General features: G+C 45.1%; 1 protein-coding gene across 2 annotated transcripts in view; it reads left to right on the top strand.

Moving 5' to 3' along the window:
• LOC147747795 (dimethylaniline monooxygenase [N-oxide-forming] 2-like) overlaps positions 1 to 25,042 on the top strand; it is a 311,008-nt gene that overhangs the window by 59,115 nt on the left and 226,851 nt on the right. The window contains exon 1 of one of the 2 annotated variants that reach the window (XM_086955917.1): positions 6,439 to 6,659. The exons of the other annotated variant lie outside the window; for it this stretch is intronic. The gene's annotated coding sequence lies outside the window, so the exon portion shown is untranslated. Of the gene's footprint in view, positions 1 to 6,438; positions 6,660 to 25,042 lie in introns of those variants that run through there. 2 annotated transcript variants of the gene reach the window in all.

The following is a 25,042-nucleotide window of genomic DNA, read 5'->3' as shown; positions in this document are numbered from 1 at the left end:
AGCAGCAAGGGCCCAGATCACGGACTGGAAAACAGATGCGAGCGGCAGATGGCTGATAGTTAATGCCCAATTACACTCGAAGGGTTTTACCATTACTAGCTATTATGGACCTAACCAGGACGATCCTTCTTATCTGAATATTGTGCAGAATCATCTGATTACCCGCCCTGACCCCATTATTTGGGTGGGTGATTTTAATCTTGTTCTAGATCCAAAATTAGATAAATCTCCCACTTCCAGGGCCGTAGCGCACAGTAACATGAGGGATACACTTCTTAGATGTATGTCGAATCTGGGCTTAAACGACCTATGGAGACAAAGAGCTGGTAAAGCCATGGGAGTCTCTTTTCACAATTACAAATATAGACATAAATCACGAATTGATTATGCCTTATTCAGCCTCTCTCTCAAAGATCAGGTTAAAAACATAACATACCTGCCACTGCATCTCTCAGATCACTCTGCTATTCTTTTCTTAGTAAAACTAGAGCAGAAATCCACTCATCCATCTTGGTCCTTTGACCGAACAATTTTATTGGAGGAAGAGGAGAAAGATTATCTGGTACATGAAACTGTCTCCTTCTTGGAGCAAAATTTAGGCTCTGCCTCTTTGGTTATGGTATGGGAGGCCTGGAAAGTTTTTATAAGGGGCTGCATTACTGGTAGGGCCTCTTACAGGAGAAAGAAATGTGGGGAGGCAATCCTACATATAGAGCAAGAACTGACCCGCTTGGAGTCATTAGATCCGGCCCCCTCAGATAATCAAGAGGAGAAAATAGAATTAAAAGCTAAGTTAGATACATTACTGCAAGAGAGGCTAAATAAAAGATGGCAGGCAAGTAAACTTGCGCATTTTGAATATGGCGAATCTGCTGGAAAATTGTTGGCCTGGAAAATAAAAGCCAACCAGTCCAGAAACTTTATTAAAGAAGTGAGGGTCGCTGGGGAAGCCACTAGTAGGTTAACAGATACGGACATCGGGGAAGCCTTTAGTGAGTTCTTTCGGAATATCTATACAGAGGAACTCAATGCTAACCTAGACGAAAGGAACGAATGGCTGGACAATATAACTCTTCCAGAATTGAATAGCTCCCAAATTGAAAATATAGATAAAGAAATGACGGAATTAGAAGTTGCTAACACTATCAAACAATTAACACAGGGTAAGGCCGCAGGACCGGATGGTCTTCCAGGAGAATTATATAGGGTACTCAATCCCACTCTCATTCCAGTCCTTATGAATCTTTTCAACGACATACTGATTAGAGGGGAGCCACCACCAAGCTCCTGGGGGGAAGCGAATATAGCCTTAATATTAAAAACAGGTAAGGACCCAGCCGAATGTGGATCATATCGTCCAATCTCGCTTCTCAATAACGATTATAAAATTTTCACATCAATTTTGGCAGCAAGATTGGGAAGCGAGATTGGATCAATTATCCACCCTGACCAAAAGGGGTTCATTATAGGCCGGCAATTGGCCGACCTAACTTACGATCTGGTGGGAGCCGCGGACATCGCCTCAACTTTCGGCCTACCCCTGGCTATCATGACCCTCGACGCCACAAAAGCGTTTGATAGGGTAAATTGGGTATATTTAAATATAATAATGAAAAATTCCATCTTGGTCCCAAATTTTGTAGGGCTATAGGCGTATTATACAATAACCCCAGAGCATCCCTACTAATAAATGGTTCGCGAACAAATCCTTTTAAAATTAGCCGAGGAACAAGGCAGGGGTGTCCCCTATCCCCCCTCCTTTTTAATTTATATGTAGAACCGTTTGTACAGTCTATCAAGGAGGATACTAATATTCCACACTTCACTTTTTCGGGCTGGGATAAGAAGGTCGGACTTTATGCCGATGATATACTCATTTATACAACCAATCCCGCGTTGGCATTCCCTATATTTATAAAGAAAGCGGAGAATTTTGGAAAATTCTCGGGATATGAAATAAATGCAGGAAAAACGGAAATTATGGTTTGGAACATTTATAATCTTCAACTCCCGGTAAAATCCTCAATGAGGTACCTGGGAGTTACAATAACTAAAGACCTAGAACATCTGGCTCAAAACAACTTAGCCCGGATCTCCCGAGAATCCCAATCCCTGATGAAAGCTTGGTCCTTTCTCCCGCTTACCATCTACGGGAGAACCAGCCTGATAAAAATTAGCATTCTCCTGAGATTTACATTCATTTTCAACTCCATCCCGCTAACTTTTGATACCAAACAGCTTGCAAAATGCCAGCAAAACATTAACTCATTTATTTGGGGATATAAATCCAGCAGACTGGCCTGGAAAAAATTGAGAAGGAGAAGAGAAAAAGGGGGGCTTACATTGCCAGACCTGGAATACTACGCCTGGGCATTTCATTTGTCCCATTCCAGGATGCTACTCAAGATCCCCTGGGAAAATGCAAATGGGTTTATGTATAAAGCAATGTTATTGGGTTCGGACCTTCCAGTGAATGGTTTTCTCTTCAAGTTTGGCCACCAGAAGTTCTTTAGAAAAATTAGACTAAAGTCACTACTGGGCACTATAAAAGAATGGTCTCAAATTAAATCCAAGGCTGGGATAGGATATCTATCTAAACATGCTCCGATTTGGGACTTACCTGGGTTATCATCTCAAGAAGCCAACACAGTTAAAAGAGTCCTATTAGACGCAGGTATAACACAGTGGGGGGAACTGCTGGTAGAAGGATCAATTATGGAATGGGATACTTTTAAGATTAGGGTAACATAATCACTCTCTTGGATAGTATACTTACAATTGGTCAGCTGGCTTCGGACTCAAATAAAGAAGAAAGCAATGATGGGAGAATATAGTCCTCTAGAAAACACCCTAGTCGAGAGACCTGCGGGAAGAAAGGAAGTCGCACTCTTCTACTGGCACATCATATTTATTTTATTTATTTATTTATTTAGCAATTTGTATAGCGCCTGGTGACCCGAGGGCATCCCCGCGCTGATAACATTGAGTCCTACTGAGGGGGAGAGAGGTGGAGGGTTTATTTAGGGAATAGAAGGGTTTTAAGTTTTTTCCTGAATGTCAGGTGGTTGGGCTCCAGTCTGAGGGAGCGTGGGAGAGAATTCCAACCAGTGGACGCTTTGACAGAGAAACGTCGGCCTCCAGTGCGTGTTCTCTTAAATTTAGGGATGTTGGCCAGGTGCTCGTTCTCCGACCGTAGGGCCCTTGGTGCAATGTAGGGGGTGACCAGGCCCCTAAGGATCGCAGGTCCCGATCCGTTAATTAGTTTATGGGCCGTGCACATGGCCTTAAACTCCACCCTTTGGCGGACTGGCAGCCAATGCAGCGCCTTGATGGCGGGTTTAGCGGATACTCTAGGAGGTACGCTCATGATTAGGCGGGCTGCAGCGTTCTGGGTTCTTTGCAGTCTCGCTAAGGTGGCTTCCGGCGCACCTAGGTAGACCAAGTTGCTGTAGTCTAGCCGTGACAATATGAGGCCCTGTACAAGTAGCTTCCTGGACACAGGCGGTAGGAGGGGGAGAATTTTGCGAACAGTTCGCAGAAGCCCGAGACAGGTTCCGGCGGTTTTAGCCGCTTGGGTCTTCATTGAGAGGGCGGGTTCTAGCCAGACTCCGAGGGTCTTGATTTCGTGTTTCGGGGTGGGGATTTCCCCGAACACGTCTGGCCAAATTGCCGGGGGGATGATCGCCCATTGTTTGCCCATGAGCATCACCTCCGTTTTGGAACCGTTGAGTTTTAATGACGATTCACACATCCACCCGTGAATTTCTGTGAGACAGTTTGGTAATTTGTCTGGGTGGTTGTCAAGTTGGGAGAGGGAGACGACCAATTGTGTGTCGTCAGCGTAGCTCACGATTTTTATCCCGTATGGTGTTACCACATCTTCCAAGGGGGCCATATACACATTAAAAAGTGTGGGGCTCAGGGAGGAGCCCTGAGGAACCCCGCTGGTGAGTGGGAGTGTGGCCGAGTGGAATTCGCCGTCCCAAACCTGGAACGTGCGTCCAGTGAGAAAGGACTCTATCCATTTGAGTGCCATCCCGGTGAGCCCTGCTGTAGCCAGTCGGTGAAGAAGGACACGGTGATTAACCGTGTCAAAGGCGGCACTCAGATCCAGGAGGATCACTGCCACTGATCCCCCTGAGTCTAGAATGCGCCTTGCTTCCTCGATGACGGCAAGCAGGGCGGTGTCTGTGCCGTGTCCCGATGGTATGGGGTAGAGGATGGAGAGCGTGACTTCAACCTCCCGGAAAAACTCTGGGGCGCAGAGGGAGAACTACATATGGAGGACATATGGGAGGAATCTTTTACCCTCCTCTACAAAATCATCAAGCCAGCATGGTTGAGGCGTAATCACTTTTTCACGCTCCACCGAGCGTATTACTCTCCCAAACGGCTTTCGAAATTCCAACCCGGGAAGTGTTGTAGCAAATGCTCCTTTCCAGCAGCCTCAGATCTTCATATGTTTTATGAGTGCCCGAACATCGCCACCTTTTGGCAAGAAGTCAGGACAACACTCGAATCTATCCTCAGATCATCTATCCCGTGCTCATGGTCTTTAATCATCTTTGGCCTAAATAATAACATCAAGGGATTAGAGAGAGAGTTCTTATTCTATGCCATCCTACTAGCAAGAAGAGAAATCTGCAAAAACTGGGTTAACACAAATCCTCCAACGCACGTGGAGTGGCTGTCTTCACTATATGCAGCATCAAAGGTCGACCTATCTAGAACATGTAGCCCCCGATCTTTGAGATTTTGGGACCTTTTGATTAATTGGAGAAGGGACAGTTAGTCAACCCGGGGCTTTTTTTTTTTTTTTTTTTTTTTTTCCCCCGGGTCCGATGATTAGGCCTAAAATCTCCTTGTCCAAAGGGAGGCACCCCAGGCCGCACAGTCACTGGACAACTGGCCGAACGGGCCCGAAGGGAGAGTGTCTGTCCAAGCTTTGCTGGAGACGGGTCTGACTCTCTGGGTACTGGGAGCTTAGTACTAGGCCTCTCGGTGCTACAGGGGGGGTCGGGTCTCATGTTTTGCGGCTAGGAGCACATTTGGATCGACTATATGGCTAATGAGGACAGCATTTTTTTTTTTTTTTAAATGTATGTGCATAACACACAATACGAGTGACAAAGGACTGCCTTAATGTTCCTTCATTGCAGACTGCCGTGTAGATAAAGCAATAAGTATCCTGGTACTTGTGGTCCATACCGACTTAAATGTCCATTAATTCCTAATGTTTTTAATAAATCATTAAATGTTGTTACATACACAGCTTGTCACAACGTTTCTCAGTCTCTTTGTCCTCCGCAGCGCTGTGCATGGCAAACCCCTCGTTGAGCCGCTAGATGTTATCAAGATACATCTGCAATCACAGCATTACATAATACATAATTATGTATCAGTGCAGACACGACGGGCAGAATATGTGAACCTTCCAGTCTTTAAACGATTTGGGTAATAGTCACACCTTTTAGTTAAACTATAAATGACATGATAACTCAATTTGTGATGTATATATTTGTAAGTGGTCAATAATCAAAATATTAAATGTCAAGGAAATGTTACTTCATGAGCTCATCTACTATTATGACCTCTATAGAAGGATGCATATGACTGAGGGGCAGCACGATGGTTACTTAAACAGAGCATAAAACTCTAGGCATGAAGGCACGAAGGCACCCCTCAATAAACGACTGCCTAAAAAATATTTGTCAAGAAACACTGATAAAGAGAAAAAATGCAGTTTCCGTTTTCAAAATGTGGATACATTATTTCATGTGCTGATACACCTAATGAAATTGTTGTGTGTGTGACCTCTTCCACTTCGACGGTTTATCTTGGGCATAATTTGGAGAGAAAGTAAACGTTTTACGACTCCTATATAAATAAAAAGTAACTCAATTGAAGAAATCATTAAATTAATGCATTAGTAAGTTGGCCAGAAGAAAGATGCAGTTACACACTTTATTGAGCAGCAGAAACCCTATTCAGAGCAAAAAAAATAAGAATAATATTAATTGAAGGTGTCGCCCATGTTTACAAAGAGAAGCAATCCAGCCGTACAAAATGTTGAATGAAAGGATCAGAGAAATGACTGCGCTGCCCGCAGGCTCCATTTACGCTTATTACCTCGTGTGAACTTTTACTCTACCTTTTAAGCATTTACTTGTTCACCTAATGCCATTTGGACACATATCTGACACAAAACGCGTTTAGAATGTGTCATGCTCCCAAAGGCTAGCCCTGCTTCCAATTTGATTAGGTGGGGCAGTGACGCACTGAAATTTACTTCGTGGAAGCCCAGAATGTGTCAGCTCTGTTCCCACGTAGGACTTCTGGAGTCAATGTTCTGCTTTCAAACTCAGCCAACGTTTATTGGCCATCCTGTCGCCAGACTGCATGGTTTTCCGATATAATCAAATGGAAAACAGCTATGCTGGGACAGTGAATTCAGTGTTTGGTAGACCTGTGCGCTCGGTAGAGGCGAGACTGTTGGTGGAATTGGACTAAATAGACGGAGAACTGGCTCAGTAGCGGCGACAGTGAGTACCATCCTTCCATATGTGTTACTCTTGTTTATCTGGTCTCTTCTCCTGGGCATCGTCTGTTGTGCAGCTGAATAGTTCGCCTTTCTGTTCACCGTAACCCGAGACAGGCTGGTGAGTGAGTCTCCACGGGAGCTATCTCCTACAAGGAATTCTACAATGTATTTCAACAAATGTTTGACTTGCAATGTAATTAGAATATGCATTTATGTGCTAAATATTCCAGCCTTTACCAGCATATACCTTAAGTATACTCTCTAGCCTTTCACCTGGCAAGTGCACTATATAAACGCCTTAATAACTCTGTAGAGTAGAAATATTTCGATTGAATGCACAGAGCTTTATACGCCTCTGGACAGGAGAAGGTAGAACCTCAATCTGAATTGTGCAGTGAAAAGTTAATTGTTTGAAGAATATATATGAACTACAAAATACATGCAGAAAAGTTTCTCAAGTAAATTGTTTGAACATATAAAAAGGTACTAAGTGTTAATGTAGCAACAGATAGGTCACAAGTCTCCCTAGTGTGTATTTAACTGGAAGGGGTAACACGTATTTGCTCCAATTGCCTTATTAGTGTTGGGTGAGAACCAACTTTTTCTTGGAAAAATCATTCCCCTTAAGTGAGTTTTTCTCTGTGAAAGTTAAGTCGAACAGTTATACCCAACCCCTATGACCTTTACACAAATTTAGATTTTGTCAATTATAAAATATTAACCAATACATGAAACTATTTAATATACATGCTAGTTATATAGAAGACTTTAAAAAAAAGTTGCAGATTCACCTTTTTCCTTTCAATTAATTGGTAAACATGTGTATGTTATTTACTGCCTTTTGCAGCCAATTAAAAGTTATTAAAGTTTATCTAAACCTTTGAAACAGAATGAATGATATTAATGATTGTTTTCTAAATGTGTAAATTCATTTTTGAAAATCAAAGCCAATTATTTTTAACATTTTAAAACAGTGGACATAGGTTGATAAGATGCTTACATTTTAACCGTGCTCTTTATTAAAAAACTGTCATAGGTGGATAAACAGAACAAGCATTTACAATGCAATGGTTTCGCCTTTTGAAAAGTTAGAGCTATTGGCATTGTAAATGACAAAATTTGTATTTATGTGTTGGTTTTGAAAACAGATAAATAAATGGCATTGTCATTTACAATGCCAATAGTTTAATCTCTGGCAAATGCCACTCATCAAGCTGAGACACTCAGCTGCAGTCACAACTGTGGTTTGGAAAAGACAAGGACACGTTGGAAGTAAATATAGTGTTACTGGAAATCACAGCACGCATTAGTCAATTTCCTGGAAGAACCTCGATTCTATTAACTACCAGCAGGGTACACGCTGTTTTTGACCGAGCTGACATTTTTGGCCGCATTCATAAGTGATGACATTTGTAGTGGTGGCCTCGGGCGAATTATTTGGCTTTGCAAGCAAAAAATGAAAACTGGCCCCAAACACCAAGTGTTCATCACATGGTGATAATCACAAGGCAATAATGAGCTGAGAAAAAAAGCAACGGCAGAATGGATAGAAGAGCAAATCGGACCCCCTCGATGTCCCCACCCGGCCCGTCACTTCCCACGCCGCATGACATGCCAGCGCCGCAGAATAAAGTCGGACTTACGCTGAGTGATTCATGTCAAGCACTGCATGACACGTGACTGACTGACTCCGTTCCAGCCCATGTGTCCGGGGGTCCGAAGTGTCTGGAATCTCAACTTACACCCGGTTCCACTCTAGTGACGCGCTTCAGTTGTCCACATGCTCTATCAATGTGCTACCCATACAGTTTTGTAAATCACCGAAACATCACCTAGGTCAATTCAGAGCGCTAAGATGTGACAACCATATGTTCGTCTAAATTGGCTTTTTTTTAAGATATCTCATATGAAAGGTGTTCAGCTATGGTGACATGGCAAGATGCAAACATCAGAAACCAGCTAAACCCTGCCACCTCCGTGCAGAGCCCAGACTAGTCCGGATTCCACCACAGCCCATTCTGAACAGACTGTGGGCAGTCCTTTGCCTAACAAAATAATAAAGCGATCTATCTACATAACCTCAATCACAGACCACAGCCCAAGCAAACTCCCAGAAAGACACAGAGCAAGATGTTGAACGACGCCCACAGGCACAAGGTGTGCACAATAACCTGGATTACAAGCAGGGTGGGTTTGTACCTCCAGCTACTAAGCTCACACTAGTGCACTAACCACGCAGAGAGATTTCACAAAAACTTTCCTCACGTCTTCCCAAGTAATGATTTTGCCAGAACACCACAGTCGCCCCAGAAGCTGAAGGAAACGCACAGCTATCTACAGCAACGGGCACACAGACAGCGGGAAGGGGGACGGCACACGGACAGCGGGAGGGGGGACGGCACACGGACAGCGGGAGGGGGGACGGCACACTGACAGCAGGAGGGGGGACGGCACAGGGACAGCGGGAGGGGGGACGGCACACGGACAGCGGGAGGGGGGACGGCACACGGACTGACACCTTCGGGTAAAGTCCGAGCATTATAAGAATGCCTTAAAGAAACAAATTAATAAAGTAGAAGAGCAACACACAAAAAGCACAACTGACCGCACCAGGATACAGAAAGACCAGCAGGCAAAAACCATAAAGACAGTGCGCCAAACCTGAAATATGCAGAAAGCCAAACCCCTAAAAATAAGGAGAGGAGTAGACCAAAAGCACAGGAAGTAGAGCTGCGAAGCCGAGACACGAACCGGCAACCCCAGCCACAGGGACGAGTACACTAGCCACTAGGCTATCTTCCAGCTCACTCACACGCATGCATAGTGCACAGAAGTATGCAGAAACAAAGGGGAAACCAATACCCGCAGAGTGGAAAAAATAACCCCAGGACAGGAGAAAGGCGTACACAGACTCGTGGCCGGAGCCTGAGTCCGAAACCCCCAAAAGGAGAGTACGTGGAATCCGACGCACAGCAATGGGACACCAGTGCCCAGCTTAGAGAAAATGTCATATGTAACAAAACAAACGGGAAGCATTCATCAGAAACGAGAGCCCTTTTCAACAGCACTCGCCCACTCCCCTGACAAAAGTAAACCAGACACGCAGCTGGAAAACTAAGCGGAGCGCAGGCGTAAGTGCAAGCTCCAACCAACTGGAAACACCGGAGGCTACAAGCATGAAGGAGATAGACAAGAACCCCACACAGCCCACAAGCCGCACGCCGACAGCCAGAGGCATGGGAAAATATGTGGCAACCCTTGGGACCGAGACCGTCTGAGGCAACGGCCGCAGAGAAACCGGGCCAGCAAGGTAAGCCCCCCCCCCCCTTCGGTGGGCAAAAGCGGCCCACGCACGACAAGCGCAGGCAGCCACTGGAGCCCTCACAAATACGAGGCACAATGCCCACAACCTCCCGCAGTGGGTACAACGTAGCACTGAGGTACAGCAGCCGTTGCAACGCCAGCACCGGGCCGAAAGGGTGGACTGGAGCGGAATGCAAGAAACCCCATAACAAAGCCTGTAGCCCTCCCGGGGGCCGAAGGGACCCCGACAGAGAATGTATCCACAGTGCAGTCCAATAACCGAGAGGTGGGGAGGGACTCCCAGGGCTATGTGGAGCAGTGAGGCAGCCGAGCCGAACCACAGAGCCCGCAAAGCAGGGCAACGGCTCCCAATGTCTAAACCGATGAATGAGACATACATGTTTTAAGCCTCTTCTCTGTGTTGAAGCAGTTGTAAGGAAACTGTAAGGGAGGCGTTGTATTACATTGTTCTGTATTACATTCTGCTCTCGCCAGGTCGAAACCTAAACAACCACAGTGAAATATAAAGAAAGAAAATGTAAATAAATGCACCACAGTATTCGACCCGGTTGACAAGCCACGCAGGTAAGACACATATTAATAGTAGCTTGTTCTTCTATCGCGATAACTTTTGCTATGGTAAAGATAAAGAAATTCTTATGGTAGACCAGGCTTTTTGTTTAAAACAGCAGAACATTCAATTAAAACAGCAGAACATTCAATTGCTCTGCAGAAAATCGAGTAATAGACGTCAATATGGTATTTGAAGAAACATTGTGAACTGAACGATCTCTGTTGGAATCTGTAAACTACCTGCAGTGACAGGCTCAAACCGCACCACAACTCAGCATTTCATCCTGCCGACGTCTATCCATTGAGTTTTGGGCAATAGTAACTAGTCAGGGAGGACTGGATGGACTGTGCCAGTAGGGAAGAGATATGGATCTTTCTGCCAAGCAGTGAGACTCGTGAGAGTTCAGGAAGATGGAGCTCTGGACTAACGGCCTACCCGAGAGGCTCAGGTGAAATCAGGGCTAACGAGTCTGTCTGCGCCGATATCCCAGGAGCCCCCACCTCCTGTGAGGTCACAGAGACTTTATAACACGTAGTCGCCTCGGTGCCCACTCTGATCAGCGATCACACTCGGCAACTCTGGGCATTAGCTTGCCTCATCTTCACTAACGGCCCCACCAGACCGCCGGGGATGCCTGGTCTCACCCTGGAGATACCCATTAAGGGACCATCTCTCAGGGAAGCCAGGAAGGGTTAGGCAGCGGTCGAAGCGCCTTGGGACCCTCCGGGTAAGTAGTGCGCTATATAAATGCCTATACATTTACATTTACATTTACATTTACATCCTCACATTTGCCATGCTCTTATGCTAGAGAGGAGACACGCCATCCCTGAAGCCTCAAGGGAGGTATACTTATCACATCCTAGAACACAATACACTCAGGTGAGAAAGTGTCGGGCAGGCCTGTGTGGGAATCCGGCCGGAGGGCTGATCTGACATGACAGTGTGTGGGCCACTTTTTGGGCTTGTTTTATGGTCTGTGATTAAATTTTAATGTGGGTTTCCCTATTACCACCAACCTTTCCTGCAGCAAGCACAGACACATGCAGTCTTCCACACCTTGCAAAACACCTGGGCAGCGTGTATTTACAAGTTCAAAACTGCCCCGAATTTTCAAATGTGAGCCAATTTCTTCTCTACTTTCACCGCGCTGCATGCGGACCCAGCGTGGCTTCACCTTCTGATCTTCGCTTTGTTTCCAGCACGTAAGGACCTCGCCGGACCCGCTACGCGGGTCTCGCATCGCCCCTTGACATAGGCGATAGCACAGCGGACTCTGTGTGGAACCTTTGCAGGCAACCGGCAGGGCTGCGAGCACCAGCAGGGACTCCAAGGACCAGGAGTCCCTGCGCGCCCTTGGAACCAGCTGGGCTGCTCTCCCTGCCGGCACCGCCCGCCCGCTCTGGATTAAAGAACCGGCCGCACCTGGGACTCGCTGCTTCCCTACTTTCACCGCGCTGCATGCAGACCCAGCGTGGCTTCACCTTCTGATCTTCGCTTTGTTTCCAGCACGTAAGGACCTCGCCGGACCCGCTACGCGGGTCCCGCATCGCCCCTTGACATAGGCGATAGCACAGCGGACTCTGTGTGGAACCTTTGCAGGCAACCGGCAGGGCTGCGAGCACCAGCAGGGACTCCAAGGACCAGGAGTCCCTGCGCGCCCTTGGAACCAGCTGGGCTGCTCTCCCTGCCGGCACCGCCCGCCCGCTCTGGATTAAAGAACCGGCCGCACCTGGGACTCGCTGCTTCCCTACTTTCACCGCGCTGCATGCGGACCCAGCGTGGCTTCACCTTCTGATCTTCGCTTTGTTTCCAGCACGTAAGGACCTCGCCGGACCCGCTACGCGGGTCCCGCATCGCCCCTTGACATAGGCGATAGCACAGCGGACTCTGTGTGGAACCTTTGCAGGCAACCGGCAGGGCTGCGAGCACCAGCAGGGACACCAAGGACCAGGAGTCCCTGCGCGCCCTTGGAACCAGCTGGGCTGCTCTCCCTGCCGGCACCGCCCACCCGCTAGAATTCCCTCCAACGAGCTATTTAAAGGAGGCACATACCCCGCAGCGCGGGAGCGCGCGGGAGGGTGCCGGGAGAAGCGCGGGACAAGGGCGGGACCGTCTGTGGCCGTCCGGGGCCGGAAGAGGCCGAGCTGGGCCCACTCTCTTCGCACCTGCTGCCATCAACTTGGTCCGTATTTTGTTTGCGACATCGCAGTCCTTATTGTGTTCTGCTTATTGTGTCCTGCCAATTTGTAACACAGATTTGTGCTTTCTTATTACAGTTCCCCCCACTTATTCATATAATAAGTTACTGTGAACCCTGCCCCCTGCTTCAATCATTTACTGAGATGTCTACTTTCGAGGCTACCCCGGTTCCAGCTTCATTGGGGTCTCCTATCTTAGGCCCGCTGGATAAATTTTTCGCAAAAATAAAGAGCGAAGTTGACAGGGAGCTCACACTCGCAGAGAAAAGAGCAGGGCGACGCCTCTCTATCAAAAAGTTAAAGCAAAGATCTCTCCAGCCCCACGATGCAGTTATAGGACCCCTAATAGATTTAACTACACCTAAAGATCACATTAACACTTCTTCCCTTATTGAAGACATCCCCCTCATCTTTCAGTCGAAATCTCCTGACCACAAGGACACCATAATATTTGCTGAATCCATTCACTCCCAGGCTACTGACACTCAGACCATAGACTTAAGCACTCCCGCAGCGGAACCAGCCCCTCTTTATGACAAAAGTATACCTTCTCCTGTTTTTACCCCAATTGGGTCCGACCAACATACTTTTGGTACCCCTGAGGGAAAGCTTTCAAGATCATCGTCTAGGGTTTCCATCAAGCGCCCCAAAACCTCCTCTGGTTCGCCACCGAGGAAGAGAAGAAGGAAGAACGCCTCAAAAAAGAGAATCGCTCCTCCCATGAATTCGACACATACCCTGCACACCACCCCCGATAAGACAGGGACAGCAGATCCCATGAAAGATCTGACTCTTAAATCAATTTCTGTCCCAAGTTATGCAGGGCTGCTAAATGACATTGACTGCCTAATAAAGGCACTGATCCTTCCCCTCACTGAAAGGATCAAAAGATTAGGGGAGAACGTCGATAAAATCCTTCAAGACCAGAAGGGTATATCTTGTCCTACCCAAAATGCTCTTAGCGACTCAACACAGTCTATTAAAGAACCTAAACACCCCAAGCCTGTGATTGGTATCCCTAAAGAAAATTCACCATTCATAGCGGGGAATCCAAAACCAGGGCAGAATAGTAATCCAAATGTCAAAAACAACAATAAAACTGCCCCACCTAATAACAACATGACCAAAGATAAGCCGCATTCCAACTCAAGTCCCCAAAGTACTCGCCCTAAAAAACTTATATTAATACAAACCCCCCAGTTAATACATCTCATAACCCTAATAGACGACCAAGGAATACTGTTGATTTACCGCCTGAGTGCATAAACTATGTTATTGTACTTACAGGCGTCCCGCCCCCGCCAGATGGTAACCCAGAACATCAGGCTAATTTAAAAAATAAGGTTATCTACTGGCTGAGGAAAAACAGACCACTTCCCCCACACCTAAATGGCGATATCGTTTCGACCAGGCGATGCAACTGGGTTGGCACCAGACCCAAAGACATCGATGGTGATGTGATCATAGTCAACTTTAAAGATCACAGACTGGTCACACATATCAGTGATTGGTATCCTGGGTCGGATGAGGGGGGTATCGCAACCCATAACCTAAGTTACTTCTACCCAGAGGCTATGCTGAGGCCACCACCAGCTTGGAACAGACCTTACCATCCTAGGAATAAATGGCGCTCAAAAGGCCCCTACGGACCCACAATACCTCTGTTGCCAGCCCAAAGACATCACACAGGATTTAATACTCCTCTCCCTCAACCTATGCCCTCTCATTTTCCTCTAAAGCACAGACCCTATGCCCGCCACAGACTAGATCATACACTGATGTTAAGGGGCCAGAATCCTTATGACACCACCAATGATTTCTGTTTCCCGCCTAGTCAGTTGCCTTTTCCATCGCAAAATTTTCATAATTCTATCTCTTACTGGGGTGATTCAAATTCTTACAACCCCAAGGACTCCTGGAATATACCCCTGACCAACTTATTCAATCCTCTCTCCGGATTGGATGACAATGAATGACTCCACGAGACTAATAACACAGAAAAGTCGCCTGAGGGTTACCAGCACCGTCAGTGCACTTTTGCCCATTATTTGCCAGCCAGCCCATTAAAAGTGCATCAGGCCAATATGAGGGAGGGGACATATTCCTCTGGTGATCTTCTGACTCCTAGTTCAACTTCCCTTCAGCCTCAACCACCTTCCCAAAATTGCACTATTTCTACCCCTACGATTCCTCGCGCTACCCTAAATACACCAACTCTGCGATCCCAAAGATCTGTAGCAAGTGTAGGTAGTTCACATGTGGTCACCAGCAGTGCACCCCATTCCAATTCCCTCCTTTCATGGAATGTGGCGGGGTTAGCCAGCAAAGTTACCAACAAAGCCTGGTTAGATGTCATACACAAGCACGACATCCTCTGTTTTCAAGAAACATGGTGCTATGAGGAACTACACTTGCTTGGGTATCAAACCTTTCATTCTTCAGCGACGCTGTCAGCACAGGGCCATAATAAGGGTGGGCTCTGTGTTTATGTTTTAACAACGGCAGAGGTTAAGATTCATAAATTTTTTTCCAGCATTTATTTTCAAATCCTATCTTTTCACTGGGGCATGAACGAGAAAATTGTACTGGTGAACTTTTACAATAACATGTCCAACAGTGAAATGGAATCGACCATGTCCAACTTGCTGTGCCAGTTGACCCGTACTGTTGACCTCTTTAAGGGAGCAAAAATAATATGGGTTGGGGACTTCAATTGCACTATTTGCTCACATTCTGATTCACCCTTGTGTGGCCTCGGAGACTTTGGGGCGGATAATCCAACTCATTTTTCTCATACTAAGATGGGGTCACTGTTAAATGGTTTTGTTTTTAATTTTGACTTCTCGTTTGCAAATCAGATCTGTCGAGTGCCCGTGCAGTTTGAGCCAACCTTTTTTGGCAGAGGTTGTAATTCAACTATTGATTTTATATTGGTAACCCTTGCCAACCCAGGGTTTTTCACCTCGTGGGCGGTTGGTAAAGATGTATTTAGCGATCACTATCCCTTGCTAATTGGTGTAAACGTAAAAGGGCGTCACGATAACAAAGGTATCCATCCCACGTACCCATACAAGATTGATTTATCTAAAACTAATGGCTATCTGGTAAAATGGGAGAAGATTGTTCCCAGTGTGTTCCTAAAAAAGTTGTTATATGATTGTGCCACCGATGTTAATGTTTGTTTGGAGGAACACGCGGAGCCCACTACTGTTATGTCAGCTTTTGCCAACATTCAACATTGCATTAAAAATGTGCTGACCCGTGTAGCGAATAACAACAAAACATCTAGCGAAGGGTGGTTCGATGGGAAGTGCACGAAAGCACTAAAAGCCCTAAAGGAAGTGCTGGCCCTTAAACCAAGAGATATACACAGATTACGTGAGGCCAGACAATTATACAAATTTGCTTTAAAAGAAAGAAGACTGGCTTTAAAAAAGCAAGCCTGGGTAACATTAAGAGAAGCCTCCACACAGAAAAACACCACTAAATTTTGGAGGCTGGTCAAAACTCTTTATCAACCGAACGATAGTGGCAATAAAATAGACCTTGCCATAACGGGTGATAGATGGTTAACCCACTTCAGGCAATTGTATAAGCATACAAATCTAGATGATATCATCACTGTAGCTCAAACCTCCGTCAATAGCAGGGACACACATCCCCTAACTTGTCCTTTCCCGATTGACTTAACCTTTACACTAGGAGAAGTCCAGGATGCAATAAGGGATAGCGCTCAAGGTAAAGCGGCGGGGCCCGACTGCACTCCGGTAGACGTGTACAAAGCTGAACCGGATTTTTGGGCTCCCCTGCTTACAAACGTACTGAATAAGGGAAACCAAAAGGGGTTTATTGAAACCTGGTCGGACGCAATAGTGGTCCCCATTTTTAAAAAGGGTAGCCGAGACGACCCGACCTGCTACAGGCCAATATCCTTATTGGATGGCCTAATGAAAGTAGCAGGTAGGATCATCTTAAAGAGACTTCAAGAATGGGAGGAAGACCATAATGTCGTGTCACACCTTCAATATGGGTTCAGGAAAGGCATAGGGACATCCGAACAGTGTTTAAACCTGGCCCTCCTAAGCTCCAAATATACGCAGGCTAGAGGTGGATCGCTTTTTATTACTTTTGTTGATTTAAGTTCCGCTTTTGATTGCGTGGACCACATGTTATTATGGTCCACGCTGGGCGAGATGGGCATTGATGCCCGTATAATCACTTTTATTAGAGAGCTGTACCACAACTGCGGGGCAAGAGTGAGATATGGCAAACAGGGGGAATGCACTGGAAAATTTGCCCTCTCAAGAGGGGTTAGACAAGGTTGTATCTTGGCCCCAAGGTTATTCACATATTACATAAACTCTGTGGGTCAATACCTTTCCCTTTTCTCAAATGATTACCCCATCGTGAAAGGCTCACCAGTACCAATCCTCCTGTACGCCGACGATGCGGCCATAATGTCACAGACCCAAGTTGGACTGCAGAGGGCGGTTACTAAATTTGCGGGCTACATGCAGGATAGAGGACTTAAAGTGAATATCTCCAAAACATATACAATGCCATGCACCAATAAGCATCAGAGGGCTCCCTGTAGCATATTCCTAGACAAACAAAAAATAGTCACTATTGATAAGTTTTGCTACTTGGGAGTTTTGTTCGACAGGCGGGCCGTTGGAAGCCGGCGATTGCAGCTAGGAAACTGGCTTTCATCCGCACCATAGGCGCGTTGCGCGCTTTTTCTAACAGAGTTGGTGGCAAACCAATCAAAGAGCTGACCCAGATTTATCGGGCTAAATGCGTTTCTACAGCCACCTATGGGGCGGGATTATGGGGCATCGAGAAGGACCAATGCTTGCAGGTCTGTGAGAATCAATTTATCTGCTACCTCTTGGGTGTACCCAAAACCACATCATCATTTATGACGCATATCGAGACAGGAGTTAAACATCTGAGCGATATAATTAAGATGGCCCCCATTCTTTTGTGGCACAAGGTATGGACTACACATAAAGCCAGTTTCAACAGGGACCTCTTAGAAGATTGCTTAGCCCTAGACGGGGTTGCTAATTTTAGATGGTTATCATATGTAAGAACATTACTTACCGACATAGGTCACTCAGAATATTATGATAACCCGAGATCTATGGATGGTGTCTTAAGATCAGCTCTCAAAAAAACGCTAACCACCCACCTGGAAACTCTGAGATGGAACTCTGAAAAACACAAACAAACCATCTTAAACTTTCAGGAAATTACCCCCAATGAAGGCTTGCAATCCTACTTAAATGTTGATCCTAGTCCGTATCACAGAATGCTTCTGTCCCGTCTACGTCTTGGGATTTTTTATCGCATGGTAACTTTACCTGACATGAACAATTGGTCAACCACTAAGCTGATCTGCACATGCGACAATATCGCAGTGCAATCTAATTTGCACATAATGTTCTTTTGCACATTTTATTCTAACCCCAGAAAACTATACTTGAAACCTCTACTAAAACGATGGGGTTTAAGAAACTGCAGGCCAGCTTTTTTAAAACTGTTAAGATTTGAAGATGAGCACGTGATTTTTGCTGTATCGTGTTTTTTAAGAACTGTCATGAAGTTGCGGAAATCCATGTGGTAAAATATCCCTCTTTTCTGGTTTCACGACGCCCATTGTTGCAGATTGTAGATATTGCACTTTAAACTGTATACCAACTGAAATTCTGTTTTGGGTAGACTGTCACACTTGTTTTTAATTGGAGGCGTATATGTAAGCATTTATTAACTGTGATTATGAATTGATGTATGTGTTGTGCTTTTATGATTTTATATGAAAATCGAATAAAGCTATACTTACTTACTTACTTACTTGCCAATTTCTTAAACAACGTGCTAATAGAGGCCACTTTTATTCTGGGACCCGGTCCAATTTTTCTGCCTCTGTCCTACCGTGGTGTCAAGCTGCTCCTGTATGCAAACATATCGATTCTCCGTGGGAGGCGCAGTTCTCTACTTAAAAGTACGTCTGTGTACAAACTGCAGATCAAAGGGTAGGACCCCCCAAGGCGATGCTCCGCCCCTTCTTAGGTAGATACAATGTGCTCAATCGAGATCAGTGACACATACACTTGTTAGTGCTGCGTTTAGAACCCGTACATTAAGCGCTATATGCATGATGGCACACTGCACCGCTTCCGTCATACTCGATAATAAATGTGCTCCTTATCGTCATCGAGAGCAGCCCCCCTACCCGTTAATGTACACTCCATTTGCGTGGTCTGGACTGAGCAAACCATTTCTTGGACACCCCTGCCCAACCTCACTGTGGAATCTTCAGTCTAGGCTTGCTGAGGAATGCTTGACACCCCCCACATGACACACACTAAGTACCTGCCACCCCCTGCATTCAAACCCAAACAAGAACTCCGCCTTAAGAGGGTAACGGCGTCGGGTGGTGGCAGTGGGTCCCACCGCATCCATAGCGCTGTTAAACGAGTCCTGCTTGAGTTGAAGACGGACATTTGAGGCAGTCGGTGTGTATCTGGCAAAGCGAATTCCGGAGATTTGAACCGGGGAGCTGCTATTTGTGTTATTTTGCTGTTAGACGCGATCCAGAATGTAAGAAGCATTATTTACATGTCAGATAACTCTGAGCTTTACGTCACATCGTGAGGCAGTCTGGTACTTGCAGTTTTCAGCACATACAATGACGCAGTCGAATTACAATTCAAAAACCAGTTCCACCCAAGGTGTTGTGATTTTCCGAGTCTGCTACATTATAGGGAAATTGAAACTGCACTCCCCAGAATTCAATTTTAAAAATGTTTTAAAACAACTATTGGTTTAAATACGTTTTTAGGTCTGGCCTTTTGTCAAGGCCGTTTGATTTTAGGTCTGGCGTCAGATAATACCCTTTAATTTTTCATTTTTCGGCCAGGTATTAGCCCAAACATTTTTTGAAATTTACAAAATGTTATGTATAATAAACTGACTTTTAGGCGCTGCAGCATGTCCTATACTTCCATTGGTCTTTTATTGCGTAATTTACATTTTCCTTCTGCCTGTTACAGCATGGAGAAAATCGGCATTGCTACGTTTTCCCCTGTTCAAACGTGGACACCGGGAACAACAGTACCATCGGTACAGAGGGGAGCGTCGTAGCAAGAATGGCGCTCCCGGTGAACAAGAGGGGGGAGAAAGTGAGCAATCAGGCTAGTTAGAGTGATGTCATAGGAGGAAGTGTACACGTGAACTTGGGCAAAGCATGGCAAGATTGTAAATGCGGGATTGGTGTCGTTACAACGCATACATTTACAACGACCTACCATTACAACGGAACTTTTACAACGCAAAAACTTTTACAACGCATGTATTTACAACACACTATTTTACAACGCAGGTACCTTTACAACGCATACCATTACAACGTAAGTATTGGTAAATATATATTAATTTTATAATCGTAAATTAATTGAAAAAATATATAATTTAATTTAATTTAATTTCATTTAATTAATTTAATTTAAAATGTATTTTAATTTATTTTTACCCTGTACCCCTGTACCCCAAAACCCAAAACTGACCCTCAACCCCAAAAATACCCCTTTACCCAAAAACCCAAAACTGACCCTGAACCCCATAAATACCCCATTACCCAAAAACTAAAAACTGACCCTGAACCCCGAAAATACCCCTTTACCCAAAAACCCAAAACTGACCCTGAACCCCATAAATACCCCTTTACCCAAAAACTAAAAACTGACCCTGAACCCCAAAAATACTCCTTTACCCAAAAACCCAAAACTGACCCTGAACCCCAAAAATACCCCTTTACCCAAAAACTAAAAATTGACCCTGAACCCCAAAAATACCCCTTTACCCAAAAACTAAAAACTGACCCTGAACCCCAAAAATACCCCTTTACCCAAAAACTAAAAACTGACCCTGAACCCTAAAAATACCCCTTTACCCAAAAACTAAAAACTGACCCTGAACCCTAAAAATACCCCTTTACCCAAAAACTAAAAACTGACCCTGAACCCTAAAAATACCCCTTTACCCAAAAACTAAAAACTGACCCTGAACCCTAAAAATACCCCTTTACCCAAAAACTAAAAACTGACCCTGAACCCTAAAAATACCCCTTTACCCCAAACATATAACATTTAAAATATAATTATATACTTACCAATACTTACGTTGTAATGGTATGTGTTGTAAAGGTACCTGCGTTGTAAAAAAATGCGTTGTAAATACATGCGTTGTAAAAGTTTTTGCGTTGTAAAAGTTCCGTTGTAATGGTATGTCGTTGTAAAAGTTGCGTTGTAAGTGATGTTTCCCTGTAAATGTGACATAAGTGCTGTGATCAGAATACGACAGTTTCACAACCAACGGGGAATAGGGAAGGCTAATTCAAACTTTAAACAAGCATTAAACACGGACAGCGGGGGGGGGGGAACGGGCATACGGCAGGCACACGGACAGCGGGAGCGGGCGGGCAGGCACACGGACAGCGGGAGGGGGGCGGGAACAGGGACACGGACAGCGGGAGGGGGGGCGGGAAGGCAAGAAAGGCACTCACCTTGACTTCCTCCGGCGGCGGAATGACCAAATGAAACCTCGACGTCGGAAAAAATAAACCCCGCCCACGGCCGTGATGACGACATCGCAGAGGCGGAGAGGGAAAAGATCTCAGGAACGCCCACGAATCTGGTCCGGCCATGACGGACAGATCTCTGTTCCAATGGCTAGCCTCCATTTATGGAGCTAGCCAATGGAAGCAGAGGCGGGACTAAGCAGTACACTGTAGGGACATAAGATTTCTCCTGGGCGGAGCTAGGAGCTACGGCCCCAGGCGAAACCTAAAAATGGGTACTGGTAACTGTTTATCATCATGTCTTAAAAGTTTAAAACATATTATGGAGAACATGAACTGCTTGAATTGTTTTGTACTTGTTTTTTAATTGTGCTTTTATGGCCTTGTTAGGCCGAAATAAAGAAATTCTTGACTTGACTTGACATATAAATATTATTTCGTTAAAAAAAGTTGGAAAGGACAGTCCTGTAAAAGCCGTAAAATATATTCATTTTCAAAGATCTTGGCATGTAAAGCTGTGGGGTTAAGCCTTGAGAGCCCATTTTTAATTTTCGCAAGAATTCAGAGTGGGGTTTTACTTTTTTTTGCACAACATTACTTACCTATTACAACTTCCAATGCTAACATTAGCCACTTGTTTCAATATTTGCAGAGAAAAGGTATAGAGATCCACTTGCAAGCATTTTCTTCATATACTATTTTCTTTAATTGTGGGTCTGATTCAGAAATGGGTTTCGGGTCCCTCTACATCTATTTTAGTGAAAATGTGCAAATGGCGGATTTACAAATTGCTCCCTGTTCCTAAAAACACGCACTTTCAGTACACACATTTCATGTATTTATTCTGAAGAAATTATATAAAAGCAAGAAAGGTAATCAGTTTCCCTTTTCGCTAGAAATTCTACTCACCTTTTAGGTCTGGCGTTAACCAACACCTTTTAATTTAAAAAAATGAATTGCATTATTTACTTGCATAAAGAGGCTTTCAGCCACCTCTCTTCATCTTTTTCGTGTTCTCGTGTAACATTCACATTTTCTACCCATTACAGCATACAGCATGGGGCAATGGGTTAGCTCACGCCAGTCACTGGCTAAATCCACTTTTAGTGACTGCATTGAGCCCCTTCACAAGGAGTACATCCACACAGAAGGTAGTTCCCTTTAGTGCCATTGTTTTTGTTTTGACTTTATTATGACTTTAACCCCTTCACTACGGCGGCTATTCCGCCGCAGTGCTAAGGGGGCGGGGCGGAAATGCGGCGGTTGCGCTGTGCTTATGACGGTCTTATACACAAGACAGGAGTATAACCCATAGACCAAGTCAGGACTGGGTAGGTAAGATGCAACTAGAAAACAATGTCCTGAAAGGTAAAAGTTAATAGACAATTCTAGATAGCATGCACATAGCATTACTCAGGTGGACAAGAAGGAGATTACTCATTTTTTAGTCAAAAGATAATTATTCATCTTTATGTGGTAACATTAGTTTCAAGGTCGGACATATACAGTTTAGAACAGCACTGCATTAGAATGTATGACAACCACATAGAACTTGGTGCAGCAAACGTGAAAAAAGTGCAGGTGGCGACGCAAGTGAAAAGAAGACAGTGTTGTTGGCGCACTGTGCATAAAGTGCAAACTATTTACAGTGAGTGTCTTAACGGCGCATGTGACACTGTGATATCACAATGTCACATGCGCCGTCAATAGTTGCTATGTGCATGCTATCTAGAATTGTCTATTAACTTTTACCTTTCAGGACATTGTTTTCTAGTTGCGTGCTCATGACGGAGCGGTTCCGTCATGGCCCCGCCCGCTCAGCGCAGGCGCGGAATTCGCGCCGGCAGGCGCGTCGGGCGGGCCATGACGGAAATGCTCCGTCATCAGCACAGCGCCACCGCGGCTGATGATGGAGCGGTTCCGTCATCAGCAGCGGAGGGGTTAATGTTGCCTTTGTTTGTAGAGCCTGCTGTGATAGCAGTATGCTTTCTACCAGATGAGAGCCTAGGGCACACTCCAGCTATACCAGTTCCCTTTCTACTGCCAATGCTGTAGTAAATTCCCTTTGAAGTGGCTTGTTTATCTGTTTTTTTTCACTGAATATTAGCTCAGGAGGGTGTTCTATCTTTGCACTGCTGCCTCTCTGTCATGACCATCTTTCTCTTCTTTCTTTCTTTCTTTCTTTCTTTCTTTCTTTCTTTCTTTCTTTCTTTCTTTCTTTCTTTCTTTCTTTCTTTTCCAAAGGCAAGAGGCTGGCAACGAAAGTAATTGGCTTTTTAAGTCTGTGTGTGTGATTTCACCAACATTGTGCTTATAACATAGTTACCAATAAGGTTTTCAGCCAGACTTTGTCTGTTAGTCTGTGACTCTGTCATTCACATTTTTCACCCACTCCAACATGCATCAAGGGGCAGTTTGTCAGCCCACGTCAGCCCATTGGCTGTCTTCACTATAAGTTTACAAACACCATGACAAGAAAAACATTAATTGGCAAAAGGCTGGCCCACTAGGTCAGACCTATCGCTTTGCCATTACTTCTTATTTTAGGGGGTCGCAAGAAAAAAAAGTAAAAGACTTTCATTGTAAAGTGTACTCACTTTACATGTAAGGGAGTCTTGGGAGCAAGGGTAAAGCCTCGTGGATGTCCCCTTCTTCCTAGAAAATATACTCATTTTTTATTGACGTAGCTCCCAGTAGAAAATCTGCTTTTATGCTTTTCTTTAAAGCACAGGTTATGATAAAATAAAAAAGAGACACATTTAACTTGTCTCCCTTTGATAGACAAGGACCTGGACCATTTCATGTTTTCCAAATTTCAGCATGCAAGTGATCTACTTACATTTAATCTAAAATGGTGTTACTGGCTATCCTGAATATCTGAAATGGATTGCCCCCTTGTGGACTGAAGTTAGAAAGACCATATAGGTACAATCCATTGGCTTTGATCAGGGGGTTGGAATTACTAAATAGATGTACAGTGAAAAATTGGACTTACACTTGTATCGGTGTAGTTTTCAGTAATTCACTATTTCTGATAGCTTTCTGGAATAGAACGTCCACAGGTATTAGGGACAGATGTTTAAGAGAACGAACTGAGTTTGTGGAAAAAGGTGAGTTCAGTGAGTGGGACCAGTGACCTATATTTGAAGATGCAACTTTAGGCCTCATTACGATGTCAGTGGAGTTTCCTCTGCCCGGCATTGTCTCGTTCAAAGGACCGACCGACACCCGGTCGGCGATCTTGACTGATTGATTATGAGGTGACCGAACACTGTTTGGTCACATGCCAATTCCTTACCATCGGAGCATGTACTCTGGCTGGAATACATGCTCCCATTGTAAATATGAGGTGCAGTTCATCCCTGCACCTGTGACAGGCACCTCAAGATGCCAGCCACGGGTGCAGGGATCAACAGGAGGGTACCTCTCGGCCTCAAACCAGAGGCCATGCACCCATGGGGCCTCAAAAGTCGAGCCTTTCTGTGTCGGAAAGTCAGGCACAGAAAGGTTGGTGAAATCCGACATCATAAGTCCTCGGGTGGAAAGAGCCGCCCTTGGGATAACTGCTCCATTCCGACTGGCAGTTAGACTCTTTGAGCCCATCAGAAGCTCGTTGGAATGACCATTCGGATTCCTTTCAGACTGTCTCCATTGTAATGAGGCAGTTGGAAAGGAATCCAACCAGCATATTACGATGCGGTCGGAAAGGCTCTGACCAACAGTCGGATCCTTTTCCAACTGCATCGTAATTGGCCCCTAAGTATGTATTAATTAGTTTTTTTCATATAGTGAATCAAACTAGTAAGAACAGATGCAGAGAGAAGCACCTGATTCATGAGATA

This window comes from Lissotriton vulgaris, chromosome 1_1 (assembly GCF_964263255.1).
Source record: "Lissotriton vulgaris chromosome 1_1, aLisVul1.2, whole genome shotgun sequence".
Taxonomy (NCBI): Eukaryota; Metazoa; Chordata; class Amphibia; order Caudata; family Salamandridae; genus Lissotriton; species Lissotriton vulgaris.
Note: the sequence above shows the minus strand (reverse complement) of the source record. Positions and strands in the feature narration are given on the sequence as shown.